We start from the raw sequence: 11785 nt of genomic DNA, 5'->3' as shown, positions 1-11785 counted from the left end.
CAGCCAACAGAACGTCACCAGCAACAGATGCTCCTCTACCCGCCGAGGAGAACCCTCTAATCAAGCAATTGAAGCGCACTAAGGCAGAGGTCAATATTTGGCAACTCATGGCTTCCTCTGTAGAGCACCGCACTGCTCTTATCAATGCTCTGGTCAAACTGAATGTCACCCCAGAAGTCACTCCTGACGAATTAATCGGGTTACTTACAAATCTGGAAGAAGGAATCACCTTTACTAATGAAGACCTCCCACCCGAGGAGGCGGGCCATCACAAGGCTCTCTATCTGACCGTTGAATACAAAGACAAAATCATCCCCATGACTCTGGTGGACAATGGATCGGCCATCAATGTGTGTCCTCTCCGCACTGCCGAAAATCTGGGTTTCACCCCTAGTGACTTTTCTAGTTCCACCCAAGGTGTTCGTGCCTATGACAACACTCGTCGGGAAGCAATGGGAACTCTCACTCTACTACTCCGCACAGGGCCAATCGAGCGGAAAGTGAGCTTTCAAGTGCTTAACATCAAATCAAGTTTCAATCTCCTACTGGGAAGACCTTAGATCCATGACCTCAAAGAAGTGCCATCTTCACTTCACCAGAAAGTCCGAACGGAGGTCCAAGAAAATGTCATTACCCTGCACACGTCTCATCCAAGGACCAAGATAGCCGACAAGGCTCTGATATTAATCGAACATGATGACAGGGACGAAGACCTCTGGGGATTCAGTGCTGAAGTTGGAGCCATCGAATCCCGAATGAATCCCTTGGCAAAGCGCATGATGATCAAGCGTGGGCGTTTCTTGGGCACTACTCTGCCACCACCCATCGAATCTTCTTTCAAAGCCCAAGGACAGACCAACTGTTGCGGTCTGGGATACAAGCCGACTAAGTTCGATGACAAGCAGCAAAAGGCTAAGCTAAAGGTCCGTCGAGCTGGCAAAGATCAATTCAAAATACCTCCTCATCAACTCACACTCAATGGGCAATTCGTGAAAGAAAGAGAGGATGACTTATACTTTGACTTCCCACATCCATTCTATGACTCTTCAAAGGGGGTTCTCTACCCCGGATTTGAGATCTTTCAAGACTGTCACTTTCTAGAGGATGCTCCTCCAATACAAGACAAGGCCTCCCCTGAATGCCTTGATTCATCAGGTTTCGGTCTATTGTTTGGCTAGGAGATGACCCCTACCATTTCCGAAGACACCATGGTTCAAATGATCACTCAAATCGAAGACTTCGACCCATCTAAGCTGATTACTCCAAGTGAGAAGATGGTCAATGGCTGGAGAAAATCTCTCAAGATAATAGCTCCAAATGGCAAAATGTTCAAGATTACCGTGGGCGAAGGATCTATGTGTAGGGGAATACAGTTAAACATAATAACATGTGCGGAACAATCCCCAAAGCCAGGAAACATGTATAAAGCACAGATTAAGCATACTTACATTCGAAGCGTGTTTTCCACAATAATCCGTCTACGAACACGAACAAAGAACTCCAATTGTCGTTCCTCTACCTGGTTCACCGACACGATCAGATCCGTCTTGATAATCGTAGCTTAGACAATTAATCAAGATACTTTGCTTTTTGGGAAGAACTCACTTTGGAGGCACAGAGAGAATTAGGGTTCTCTGTGTCTCTAGGGTTTTGAGTAATCTGAATTGTGATTGAAGTAAGTTGGAAATTAGGTCATAAGGTTATTTACATAACCTTACTAACCGACCAAGCCCGGAGGCAAGGCCGGCTAGCAAGCCACGCGTGAGACAAGCACAGCGCGCTGGGCCATGGGCCTCACTGTTGTGGCTGTGTCGCTGCATAGGCCCGCGCGCACACGCGCAGCTCCGCTCGGTCATGGGCCAGCGCTGCCGTGTTGCCTTGGCCCTTGCTTGCTCGCCTAGCGCGCGCCCATGGGCCTCGAGTGCTTCGTGCACTCGGCTCGTGGGCCGCTCTTCGTATTCGCGTTTAATATATTTCCGATATATTATTTATCGTTTCGTATACGACGAATCACCGTCGTACGATACGATTTATTCTTTTCGCCTAGCTTACGAATATTTGCGATATGATATACGATTCCGATGCAAGGTCGTATCGTATAATACGTTTCCAACTTAAATCCCGAAAAGCTATTAAATGAATTTCCGATTCATTTAATCCGGTGATATGTTACGTGTCATTGGTGTGACCTTGTAGGTTCAGTCAAGAGTAAGTTGTGAGTTCAATATGCTTTAGAACTCACTGATCGGAAGCATTGCTCCAGCTAGCTGTTCCGATCACTTGATCTCACTGAATTAATTGTTCGCAATTAATCTGAACCTTGGTATTAGACTTAATGCACCTTGGGTGAAGGACATATTTCCTTCAATCTCCCACTTGTCATTCAGACAAGTGTGCATCCACATTCCTTTGTCGCTTAGTGTTACTTACTGAACATAAGGTAAGATCCAAGCCATCCTTATTAGGTCCAGAAGTGTTTCTCGGATTACAGAGTTCAACTGTCAAACTTTTGCAGAAGGTTAAGCCTAACCATTCTGAGCACAGCCATGCATTTTACAGTATCTAACTCTCCGAGAGGCCTTGTTACACAACAACACCATATCCTATCAAAGATAGGAGGACAATCCATTCTTGCAATCTATGAACACTCACTTTGATTCATAGTACGCCCAATAACTGCTTTTATAGCCTCCTTTTACGGTGCGACGTTTAGCTAGTATCAAAGCGAATTAATTCTCAAACGAGTAGACATAATCGCTCATGTTCTGAGGAACGGTTTCTAATCACCATTAATGAGAACTACCTATGACATGACTTTAATCGCTTAAAGCGTTCTCATGGTCAATCCGATACAAGATCCAATAAGTATATATGCAAAAGATTCTGACATCCAGTCACTCTAGTTCAAGAAACAGAACTAAGTAATCTACTTGCAATCTAATCTTCATTAGTCATTAGTCATCCACCTTTCAATGACCTGGATTAGGGATCCTTTGTGACTTCAATATTCAAGTTCACTTATGGGTGTTTCTTTGTCAAAGAATCCATCTTGACATCCCATTTGAATGATTTGAATCACATGGACTTATCATTTAATTCTAAACCACAATTAAATGAATATGAAACAATAAATTTCATAAATATGAAATGGTTAAACCAATTGTTTTAAACATAGATCTAATAGATGTTCTAAAACAATACTTAGAAAATCAAAGCCATTCTCCAACATGCTTGATTCCCATGGTTGCTACATGTGCGTTGTGTTTCACTTGTGGCAACGGTTTAGTCAATGGATCTGCGACGTTGTCGTCAGTTCCAACCTTGCAAATCTCGATTTCCTTTCTTTCAACGATCTCTCGAAGTATATGAAATCGCCGCAGTACATGCTTGGACTTCTGGTGGCTCCTAGGCTCCTTTGCCTGGGCAATGGCTCCGCTATTGTCACAATACAATTCCACTGGTCCTTTAATGGAGGGGACAACACCAAGTTCTTCGATGAACTTCCGAATCCAAACAGCTTCCTTTGCTGCTTCTGAGGCAGCAATGTACTCGGCTTCAGTTGTAGAATCCGCAATAGTGCTTTGCTTAGCACTTTTCCAGCTTACTGCTCCGCCGTTGAGGCAGAACACAAACCCAGACTGTGATTTGAAATCATCTCTGTCGGTTTGAAAGCTTGCGTCCGTATAGCCCTTAACAATCAACTCATCTGTACCACCATAAACCAGAAACTGATCCTTGGTCCTTTTCAGGTACTTTAGGATGTTCTTGGCAACAGTCCAATGCGCCTCACCTGGTTCTGACTGGTACCTGCTCGTTGCACTGAGTGCGAACGAAACATCCGGCCTTGTACAAATCATAGCATACATGATGGATCCAATAGCTGAAGCGTATGGAATTCCACTCATCTTTCTACGGTCATCAGATGTTTTGGGACACTGATTCTTGCTTAGATATACGCCATGTGACATGGGTAGATGGCCTCTCTTGGCTTCCATCATATTGAACCTAGCTAGCACTTTGTCAATGTAAGTGCTATGGCTTAGTCCAATCATCCTTTTAGATCTATCCCTATAGATCTTGATGCCCAATATGTACTGTGCCTCTCTTAAGTCCTTCATTGAGAAACACTTCCCGAGCCAAGTCTTTACAGACTCCAACATAGGAATGTCGTTTCCAATAAGCAGTATGTCGTCAACATACAAGACTAGGAATGCAATTTTACTCCCACTGACCTTCTTGTATACACAAGATTCGTCCTGATTCTTGATGAAGCCAAACTCATTGACTGCTTCATCAAATCGTTTATTCCAACTCCTTGATGCCTGCTTTAGTTCGTAGATGGACTTCTTAAGCTTGCATACCTTTCCTTGGTTCTTTTGATCGACAAAACCATCCGGCCGTGTCATGAACACAGTCTCTTCAAGAACACCGTTCAAGAAGGCAGTTTTGACATCCATTTGCCATATTTCATAGTCATGAAAAGCGGCAATCGCAAGGATTATCCGAATAGACTTAAGCATCGCGACTGGAGAAAAGGTTTCATCGTAGTCAACGCCGTGAACTTGCCTGTAACCTTTTGCTACCAATCTAGCCTTGTATATGTATACAATTCCATCTTTGTCTTTCTTCAATTTGAAGACCCATTTGCATCCGATAGGTGTGAACCCATCCGGCAAATCAACCAAATCCCAGACTTGATTTTCAGACATGGAGTCTATTTCAGATTGCATGGCCTCTAACCATTTTGTGGAGCTTTGGCTCATCAAAGCTTGCTTGTAAGTCAAAGGTTCATCACTATCCAATATGAGAACGTCTAAGTTCTCAGTCAAGAGGACGCATGTCCATCTGTCCGGCTGAAAAATAGTTCTATTTGACCTACGAGGGGCAACAATGTTTTGAGGAACTACTCCCACTGGCTCTTCTAAAGACCTTGGAGGTTCATCAACTTGAACTTCTTCTAAAGAGTTCTGAGTTCGTTGTTCGTCTCGAATCTCTTCGAGTTCTATTATTCTCCCACTTGTCAATTTGGAAATATGATTTCTTTCCAAAAAGACACCGTCACGAGCAACGAATACCTTGTTGTCTGACTTGTTGTAGAAGTAATACCCCATAGTTTCCTTTGGATACACAACGAAGAAACATTTTTCAGATTTAGGTTGTAGCTTGTCCGAAATTAATCGCTTGACATATGCTTCGCAACCCCAAATCTTCAGAAAAGACAACTTTGGAAGTTTCCCAGTCCATAATTCGTATGGAGTCTTTTCAACAGCTTTTGACGGAGCACGATTCAGTGTGAGTGCTGCAGTTTGTAACGCATGTCCCCAGAACTGTAAAGGAAGTTTGGCCTGACCCATCATTGACCTGACCATATCGAGTAAGGTCCTGTTTCTCCGTTCCTACAATCCATTCCATTGAGGTGTCCCCGGAGCAGTCAATTCAGAAAGAATACCGCATTCTTTTAGATGGTCATCAAACTCGTGGCTAAGATATTCACCTCCTCGATCCGATCTTAGAGCTTTGATTTTCTTGCCATGTTGATTCTCTACTTCATTTTGAAATTCTCGGAATTTCTCAAACGATTCAGACTTGTGCTTCATTAAGTAAATATTGCCATATCTACTGAAGTCGTCCGTAAACGTTATGAAATAGCTGAACTCACCTCTAGCTTTCGTACTCATAGGCCCACATACGTCCGTATGTATTAGCCCTAGTAGTTCGCTTGCTCTTTCTCCCACCTTCGAGAAAGGTTGCTTTGTCATTTTGCCAAGTAAACAAGATTCGCATTGATCAATCTTCTCTAAGTCGAATGATTCTAGACTTCCTTTCCGTTGAAGTAATTCCATGCGCTTTATGTTTATATGGCCTAATCGACAATGCTACAGAAATGTGAGATTCGAATTACCAGTTTTAGCCTTTTTTGGTATTTGTGTTATAAATGTGTTTGCTCGTATCTAGCACGTAAAGACCGTTTTCTTGTTGTGCTGAACCATAAAACATTCCATTCAAAGCAAAAGAACAACTATTGTCTTTAAATTGAAAACTAAAACCTTTAGAATCTAAACTTGAAACGGAAATGATGTTTCTGGTGATACTAGGAACATAGTAACAGTTTTCTAGTTCCAAAACAAACCCACTAGGAAAAGAAATAAAATAAGATCCTACGGCTAATGCAGCAATCCGTGCTCCATTTCCCACGCGTAGATCCATCTCGCCTTTATCAAGCTTTCTACATCTCCTTAGTCCCTGTGGATTGGAACATAAGTGTGAGCCACAACCAGTATCTAATACCCAAGAAGTAGAATTAGCTAGATTACAATGTATAACATACATACCTGAAGGAGAAGCAACGTTTCCGTCCTTCTTCTCTTCCTTTAGTTTGGGGCAATCTCTCTTGTAATGACCAATTTCATTACAATTGAAGCATTGCGATGTAGATGGAGAACAATCCTTCTTCATCTTCTTCTTGGATGGCGCCACTTGCCTTCCTGAAGTAGATGGAGATCCACCCTTGCTTTGGATCTTCCCCGGAACCTTTTTCTTGATTTTCTTACTCTTTACTTTTAGTGATGCTTGTTTATCACTTACAAAGTCCAATTCGTACTGATGAAGCAAGTAAATTAGTTCACCAAGAGTATTCTCCCTTTTCTTGGAAAAATAGAGTAGTTTGAATTTCTTATAACCAGGGTGAAGAGAATTCAAAAGTATTCCTGCAGCTGCAGAATCTGGGAATGGATCACCAAGTAACTCAACCCGGTTGAGAAGCCCAACCATTTTCTTTGTATGAGTTCTGATTGGTGTCCGTTCTGTCATTTCAAGATCAATGACCCTTTCCCTTGCTTTTTGTCTTTCTACGTCAAAGCAATAACCCAGTGGAGCGTTAAGCTTTAGATCCTCAAATGAATTTACCAATTCAAAACATTTTGGTCGACATGTTGACCACTATGTTGGAATCTACCACGACATATATCGCTAAGATGCCTTAGGAGTGCCCATGGCTCGTATGCAATGAACCTTGCACTCCAATCATTGGGGATAGAGCCAAGAATAAGATCCATCACTAGCGATACGTGGCTTGCCCACGTATAGTGCTTTTCCGGAGTCATATCCGTTGAGTAATAGATGGGGATGGGATGGTCAACTACATATTCAATGTTGTTCCACCTGAGGACTTGCCGAAGCTTCCTCTCCCAATCAAGAAAGTTTGATAGGTTCAATTTTACATCCAGAATTTCTGTTACTTTGAGTTGTGTTTTTATTGCGGCCATTTTGATTACTACAATCGAAAAGAATTCGCAATAAATAACCATTCATACAATTCAATAACTTTAAAATAAAAGCAAACATGCAATCATTAAAGCTATTAAAAAACATTTCATTCATGCAAAAGGCAAAAACATGGCCCTAAATGAATGAAACGATTCCAAGACCCCAAAAGTCCTAAATCCTTAAGCAGCTTTAGCATGTCTTAAGTAGTTTAAGATTTTAGGTAAGAAAAACCTATTGCTAGTAATCTCCAAATTACTCTTGGTTAATAAATTAATGCCATAATTTATCCCATTGCCACAACTTAATGCCATTGTTGTTTGAGTTGTAACCATAATCAACGTGCTCATTTAGGACGCCTTACCACCTAAGTCAACTAAAATAGCACCTCGCTTTAGCGTAAACCTACTATCTTAGATCCCTAGATTTTTGTAAGTGTCGATTTGGAAGGCAATTTTTAAAACTCAATATTACTTGGACCTAGTTGTTTCTATGTTGGTTCGATTATTTAGTGAATTTAAAACTAATCGAATCATAGGAAACAACATGTTCATGCAAAGCATACATACATTCATACATTCACGCATAATATATATATTAAATTGCATAAATAATTGGTGATCTAGTATGGCCCAAAACTTCTTGTCTTGAAGCATCCAATCTTCATCACCTCCTTGTTAGCTTGGCATGGTCTTGAATCTTCGTTCAAATGCTAACTTAAAGTTCTAAACTAGAAATACTTGAAAATAATAAATTACATCAAAATTTCCATGGTATGCAGACCATATTTAAAACTTTACAATCAAAGATAGAACGGTGCGCAAACCGTATTTAACTATCCTAAATTTGGCCATACTAGTCACTTGGAGTACCTGCATTGCATAAAATATATATTCTACGCATTCATCCATTCGTATGCTAAAACGAATGGCCCATGTTGATATGCAAGCATTTACGTGAATTAATTAAAATTCACGTTCACATAAACGCGTCCTAAAAGATTAATCAATTTCCAAATTATTAATCCTTAGACTTTATTCTAATTAAAATTGAATTTAATTAAAATAATGCGACCTACGAAACAATTAAAATAATTATTTCATTTGCTCCCCAAGTTGGACCTTACTCTCACTTTTTCCCAAATTATATCCTACCCTTCCTTTTAACCTAGCCCCATTACAAGCTTATTATAAAGACCTCTTGATCGGCATGTTTGTTTTGTGAATGAGTGAAAATTGTTTCTTGCTATTGTCATCTTACCCCGCGTTGCATCATATATTCATATTCTACAAGGTATGCGGCGACGACTAGCTTGATTGAGAACGGTTTGTGGCTAAGCTTGGTTGTTTCAATTGTGGATCATGATGCTTTGTGGTTCTATTTGTATTCGAGCTAAATTTCTGTCTTAATAACTTTGTTTGATTGTTTGCCCGAGAGTTGAGTAGGTTTGTTCAGGTTCAATGAAAGTCATGTGCGTCTCATTTCTCTGTTTTCGGTCTAGTGTTTCTTGGGGACAAGCAACAGTTTAGCTTGGGGGAATTTGATGAATCATATTTATATAGGGTATTCTAGGCTCATTTAGGTTGCATTTCTAGGCATTCGTCTCATTTTAGTTGCATTTAGAGTCATAATTGCATAAGTCGTCGTTATTGTACTCTATTACGCTCCGTTTGTGTTTTCTTTGATATTTCAGGTGATTTTACAATCATTTGGGTGCTTTCGGAGTGTTTGGAGTGGATCGAATGATCACCGGATGGTTTGAGTCGGAGATGAAGTGTTTGATCGGAGAATTGAGTTTTCCGGGGATGATTAACTCGATGTATCGCTTGTGCAAAGCCTCGCAAGATCCCTCGTTGGCTCGCAAGATCCCTCGTTGGCTCACAAGACATCTATCGTAGGCTCGCTACATCTATCGTCGTGCCTCGTCGCTTCATGGTTGCTTGCTTCACTAGGCCAGCGAGGGATGGCTCGCTAGCTCCCTCGCTGCTCTACTTTCTTGCTAGTCGCTCATCATGATGCCAGCGAGGGATGGTGCGCGAGATCCCTCGCTGCCCATGCCTCGCCATCTATCTTCCCGTGTGCGCGGCTCGTGTTCAGGTTTGGCCGCCACGTCATCGCTCCATCGACCAATCATCGACGACTTTTATTTTTTATTTTCATATTTATTTATTTATTTTATTTTAGAAAATAGGAGCATATAAATACTCAAGGGAACTAATTTATTTCCCTCATGTTATTATTTTCAGAGAATTCTTTTAAACGCTTAGTTTTATTTTTCTCTCTACACATTATTGAGCCCTAGTTCATTCCATTCAATTAATCAATATAGAGGTATTTTCATAATTCTTCTTGCTTCTCTTGCTTTGAATTATCGTTTCTTATTATTGTTCATTATGAAATTCATTGTTAATTCATATTTCTTGCTTTGAATTATCGTTTCGTATTATTGTTCATTATGAAATTCATTGTTAATTCATATTTCATGCTTGTTAATTCAATTATGAGCGAGTAGTTTTATTCTAGGGCTAAGTAAGGGAAGCCATGTTTATACCATGATTGATATGCATTAAAGTTCGTTAATTTATAAATTATCATTGAGTAATTCCAATTGATTTGTTCTTAATCGTTGATTCATGTTATCGGCCAATTTCATGGATTAATTATCTAGCTAATAGGAATTAGAACCGAAAGATCGTGTTTTTAGAGGCTTTGTACAATTTACAATTCTGATTATGTTAGCGACCGTACTGCATATGTTGAATTGAAAGTGTTAAGACCCGACCGTAGGATTAGCATGTACTTTAATTACTCGGCCTAGTTTATTTGTTGTCGAATTGAATTGTGTTATTGGATTGGTATAAGCATGGTGAACCGAACAGACGCCCTAGACCTTTAATTCATTGATAAATTACGCATTTTTTTATTATTGTTTTAGTTTTACTAGTTAACACTCAAAATCAACTTTCGTTATTGAAATAGTTCGTATAATTGGGCAAAAACTAATAGAACTTGTCTCCCTGTGGGATCGACCCGTATTTGCTAAGTATCTGCTAACAACAGACACCGTGCACTTGCGGTATCACTTTTTAATTCATCAAGTTTTTGGCGCCGTTGCCGGGGAGACGGCTAGATTCTATTAGTTTTAGTTTGATTATTTGAACTGTTTCCATTGTCTCATTGGAACTCTCATTTCCAATTGAGGCAAATCTCACTGCGTTTTCTTTCGTTGTTGTTTATGCCTAGGTCTGCCAGAACGGGTACCTTGGTTCCTCCCGATCCCGATCTCGGAAAGACCCTTCGTCAACTAAAAAAGCAACAGAAAAAGAAGAAGCAGTCAGGGTCCCAAGACTCACAGACTCCACCGAGTCACACGATGTCTAAATCCCTGAAATCATATGGGGTTCCTTCCTCGAATAGTGTTCCGACTGGGCTCACAATGCCAACTATTGATGCAGTCAACTTTGAGATCAAGCCCGCTCTAATCTCCATGGTCTCACAAAGTCAATATGGTGGCCATCCATCTGAGGAACCCACCAACCATTTGCAGAGGTTCAACCAACTGTGTGGTACTATCAAGCATCAAGGGTCACTCAAGACCAATTGAAATTCATGTTGTTTGGTTTTAGCCTTCGTGATAAGGCTCAGACATGGTTGATGATGTCAAGGAGATAGAGTGGAGTGCTATTTCACAGGCCTTTGTAGAAGAATTCTTTCCACCCACCAAGACTGCTGAAATAAGGCATAAGCTGACTACATTCACTCAAGAACCTGGTGAATCACTTCGAGAAGCCTGGGATAGATTCAAGGCTTTGCAGCGGTCGTGTCCGCATCACAACATTGAAAAATGGTTCTTGGTTCAGATTTTCTACCATGGTTTGCAAGATGAAACAAAGAACACGGTTGATTCTGCTGCTGGGGGTGTTTTTCTTGACAAAGAAGTGGATGCAGGTTATGATTTTCTTGCCAATTTAGCTGCCAACCATTACATCACCACCAGATCCACATCTAAGAAGGGAAAATTGGATGTCGATGCTTATGCTCTATTGTCCTCACAAGTGGCAGCCTTGAACCTGAAGATCGATTCTTTGAAGGCTCCTCAGTCTAGTACTCCCCCAATGAGTATCAATGCTATGTCTAGTGTAGCTCCAGTGACAACTTCTTACTGCGAAGTATGTGGAATCCAAGGTCACTTTGGTCATGAGTGCTCTTATAGTTTACAGGATACTACGCAATTGGAGCAAGTGAATGCTTTTCAACAGAGACAACCCAATGACCCATATTCCAATTCATTTAATCCGGGTTGGAGGAATCATCCAAATTTCTCATATCGGGGCAACAATGTTCAGAATCCTCAACCCCAGCAACAATGGTCGCAACCACAGTTCCATCCACCTCAACCACATGTTGCTAGGCCTCCATTTCAACAAGGAGCCTCACATAATGCTCCCCCGGGGAAAGAGAAGATTTCTGATTCTCTCCCTATTGTGCCTAAGTTACCTTTCCCTCACCGGATGCAGAAAAC

The 11785-nt window shown here is 40.9% G+C and overlaps 1 long non-coding RNA gene and 1 other non-coding gene across 2 annotated transcripts; both read right to left on the bottom strand.

Annotated features, from left to right (window-relative positions):
- Positions 1–6001: 6001 nt before the first annotated feature.
- LOC130459578 (uncharacterized) lies at positions 6002–6443 on the bottom strand. The gene is made up of 2 exons (XR_008919083.1): positions 6333–6443; positions 6002–6243 (listed from the first exon to the last, which is right to left on the bottom strand). It is a non-coding gene; the product is annotated as an uncharacterized lncRNA (long non-coding RNA).
- Positions 6444–10995: 4552 nt separating this feature from the next.
- LOC130460443 (small nucleolar RNA R71) lies at positions 10996–11101 on the bottom strand. Its single transcript, XR_008920313.1, has one exon. It is a non-coding gene; the product is annotated as a small nucleolar RNA R71 (small nucleolar RNA).
- Between the last annotated feature and the right edge of the window lie 684 nt (positions 11102–11785).

Source organism: Spinacia oleracea, chromosome 4 (genome assembly GCF_020520425.1).
Source record: "Spinacia oleracea cultivar Varoflay chromosome 4, BTI_SOV_V1, whole genome shotgun sequence".
In the NCBI taxonomy this organism is placed as follows: Eukaryota; Viridiplantae; Streptophyta; class Magnoliopsida; order Caryophyllales; family Amaranthaceae; genus Spinacia; species Spinacia oleracea.
This window is presented reverse-complemented; position numbering and strand designations above follow the sequence as displayed.